Source organism: Ammodytes marinus (genome assembly GCF_949987685.1).
Source record: "Ammodytes marinus genome assembly, chromosome: 7".
NCBI lineage: Eukaryota > Metazoa > Chordata > Actinopteri > Uranoscopiformes > Ammodytidae > Ammodytes > Ammodytes marinus.
The window spans coordinates 4,048,454-4,052,867 of record NC_137211.1 but is presented as its reverse complement, the minus strand read 5'-3'; positions in this window follow the sequence as shown (position 1 = coordinate 4,052,867).

Genomic DNA, 4,414 nt, shown 5'->3' with positions numbered 1-4,414 from the left:
CTGAAGAAAAGAAAAATATAAACAGATGGAGATTAAGTTTAAATGTATTCAGTTTGTATTTTATTATTTTATTTAAATGTTTTATTTATTTTCATATTTTCCTTTAGCTTTTCTAATGCGTATTCTATACTTTATGTATTTTAATCTTGCCCCTGTAAAGCTCTTTGAATGGCCCTGTGTCTGAATTGTTCTAAATAAACTTGCCTTGCCTTGCCTTGCCTATAGCCCATTTAAAAACAACCACTCCCTGCATTCCAAATCACATACTTTTCCCTTTTACTACACTACACACTAAATCATTCTGGTTTCCATACTACAAAATGCAATTGGATGTATTAGGGCATCCTGGTATCTATTTTTGGCATACTTAATTTGACATGCATGCATTGGGACATCCTTATTCTTTTACTGGCATACTAAATAGTATGGAAGTATTGGAACGCAGGGTTATTGACAAAACAGGTGCCTTCCTAAAATATATCCTTCCATTGTTTAAGTGGTGTTTTTGTTTTCGCCCATGCCGTGCACCATTGTTTTGTTTTGTTATTATTTGAATGTTATGCTCCATACCATGTACTATGGTCCAGAGCTGAAATAAATAAATAAATGAAATAAATAAATGAGAATGGAAAGTTAACCAGAGTCGACTCACCTGAAGAGTTCCCTCACATGGTTGGCCAGCTCCGGTCCGATGCCATCTCCGGGAATCAGAGTTACGGTGTGTCGGCCTCCGTACCGAGCGGGTGGAGGCTGTAACACACACACACACACACACACACACACACACACACACACACACACACACACACACACACACACACACACACACACACACACACACACACACACACACACACACACACACACACACACACACACACACACACACACACACACACACACACACACACACACACACACACACACACACACACACACACACACACACACACACACACACACACACACACACACACACACACACACACACACACACACACACACACACACACACACGCACGCTTTAGTTAACCGAACTAGATTCCTCCCTAGGGTTGCTTTGCTCTAGTTCAATTTCTTAAAGTGTAAATAAAGTCAATGGTATTTTGCAAAGCTATACTTTCAAAGTAGCTCTCCCAACACTAGAAGTACGTACTAGTAACACACAATTAATGCTACACAACTGTGTGTGTGTGTGTGTGGGGGGGAGGGGGGTGTTGTGCGTGTGTGTTGTGAGCAGCCATACTCACTATGGTCTGGTGTGGGAGAGTGAAAGAGGGATTCATATCGGAGAAGAGAAAACAGGGAAGTTAGTAGGACAGAGGATGGGGGGAGACACTTGGACACCAGCAGCTTCCTGGTGACATCATAGGAATATCAATTAGACAAAAAACAAAACAAAACAAACAAACAAACATTGGTGCTCCTGTGGACATGCAGTAAATTCCATTTCATCCTTAAAAAAAAAATCGCCATCTTTTAATTATTTATATTATTATATTCTATCTATTTTCCTTTGTTTGTTTGCACACATTTTTATTTTAGGATTCTGTAAATGTGAACAACAACAGTAAGATGATAAACTATTTCTGCTCCTACAATGAAGTATATAAAAAAGAAAAGCCATCTCAACCATCTTCACTGATCTATGCAGTTGCTTTTCTACATCCTATTTATACATTGTTTGTATTGAAGCTGACTCAGGGAGATTCGCACAAGAATCCCAATGCACTTGTACTTGTACCTGTGCAAATGGCAATAAATATATTCTATTCTATTCTATTCTATTCTATAGTTAGACACATTTGTAAGGTGTCTCCCTTCATATTCATCCATGTACCTGAAAACTTCTCATGTTATACTTGTTGACTGCTGTCTGTGTTCTCATTGCCAATTTTAGTTTGGTATGTAAGTTTGAAAAGTATGACATTTTAAATTGTATTTTACGTCTAATGTATCGTCTAATCCTAACTCTCTTCCCCTGAGTGACTTGTGTCGCTTGTCAAACCGCCATTGTAAATAAGAAGTTGTTCTTAATGACTTCCCTGTAGACATACTGTAAAGGTGAACATAAAAAGAAATAATTTATAAATAGACATGTTGACATGCTTTGGGTGTAACAGTGGGGACATGGGGTTGGGAAGGTGATATAAGGTAAACAGAGAGTGTGTGTGTGTGTGTGTGTGTGTGTGTGTGTGTGTGTGTGTGTGTGTGTGTGTGTGTCTGTGTTTTGAGATCCTCTTTCAGGCATTTTTATTCTCATCAACTTACAGTGGTAACAGTAGATTTGTGTCTCTGGTTACAAGTCGCTGCCCCATAAACCTGTGAATACATACAGACAGAAGATAGAATTGAGGTGGTAAGTCGGGAGCCTGTACTGTAAATTAAATTAACACAATGTATTGAAATAAATGTGTGAGTTTAGTAATCCTTTCGGAGTTTGAGATAACATAATATTACAAGTCAGAAATGAACGTAATGTTTTGGTTGTCAAATCCGCATTATAAAAAAATTTTTCAAGAGCTATATGAGAATATATCTCCTGTGAATATGGTGTTTAGGCTAAATGTAACCGTTTACCCTCGATAAATAAATACAAAGCAACACTCTTGAAGCGATGTAATGGTGTCTGAGTCGTAGTAGGTAGCCATTTGTCTCTGAATAATTTATGAATGAGCAGGAAGCAGTTGAATGTGTATTAACAGCATTATTATCTCAGAAAAAAGACAAAGAGTGCATTTTTTCTCTGCATTCATTTCCAGTTGACATTAAACTTAATGTGAGTGGTGCTGAAAGGACAGCGCCATTAACCACCGGTCGCCAAACCAACCAACCGATTATCAGCTTAGCTACAAATGAACCCGTGACGGTAACCGTAAAAGTAAAAGCGATTCAAAACGTTAAAAACAACAACACCACGACACTAGGTTTAACAGTATAATGGTGAGCTTTTCTTACCTTGGGGAAGCGGCTGTTGAACACAGGCTTCAGTGCCCCGGACAGGGAGCGTACACACCGGGCAGTCATGTTCTCCTTTCCCCCTCTCTCTGGATGGATGGATGAATGGACGACAGCGGGGGCGAGCTGCGCGTTCTTGGTTAATCGTTAAATCCATCTCCCGTTTCTCTCTCTCTCTGTCACGCACACACACTCACTCATCCACAACGACAATTTCATCCGACACTGTGTATCTTTATTTCATTATTTTTAAGTCAGAAAAGATGTGTGGACAACCAGATATGAGCAGCAGACAAGTTGCAGTCTTTTCAAGCTAGCTTCACGTCGCCATGGTAACCTTAACAGACAGCCCCGAGGGCCCGTTGGCGCTGGCTTGGCCTACTTCCTCTCGGTACTTCTAAAGTTAACCACAGGGAGGCGACAAACACACACACACACACACACACACACACACACACACACACAGACAGACAGATTTAACATGGACGAGACATTCTACCTGTTACATCGCTCAACACGTGTCATGCTTTTTAAGTATCCTCTAATAATGTGTGGGTCTTAAATTCAGCTGTTTTCATTGCTTGTATTTCCTATGAAGGATACAGGCTACAGCTGATGCTATAGCCGGTAGCATCAGAATTTGCTTAACTAGCCTTATGTGATGAATTGATCTCTTAATGAGTAATGAGGATTACAACCGCGTTTAAATAAAGACGATAGTAATAAACTGACTGACTTTCTACTCTCGAACGTTTTTATCCTCGCTCAACCGTCTGTCGCCTAATGCCGGTAGTTGTAGTTTATTTTGGTTTCTCGCCAGAGCTTTACCAGTCGGTTTATAGCGATATTGGACTACATTTCCCAGCAGCCCCCGTCCCCTACTCGTCCCCTCGAGGCACCTTTTCTGAACAGAACCACAGGGAGGCGACAAACACACACATACACACACACACACACACACACACATATTTGACATGGACGGGATAGCGCCATTCTACCTGTTACACCATTCAACACCTTCATGCTTTTTAAGCAAATAACCACTAAACTTGTGTTAGTTTAGTGGTTTTCATCACTTGTAGCCTATCTCCTATTTAGGTTTACTTCAATAAGGCAGGGTCTGTAGCATCAGCATTTTCTTACCACAACCGCAGTTATGTTATGAATAATAACACGTTGATATGAAGAAGGAGAATTTGCCAAAACAGCGTTAAAATAACAACATAAGTAACTGAATCACTTGTGTTCCACTTGGGGAAATTCTACTCCAGCGTTTTTATCCTCGTTCAACCGTCTGTATCCTTGTGCCGGTAGTTGTAGTTTCTTTAGTTCTCTCGCCACTGCTATTCTAGTCGGACGTGACGTAGCAATGAACTACATTTCCCAACATTCCACTCCCCAACGGCCGCGCCTCCTCCCTTCCCTCCCACTCCACTGGGCCGCGAGGAAGTCGCAA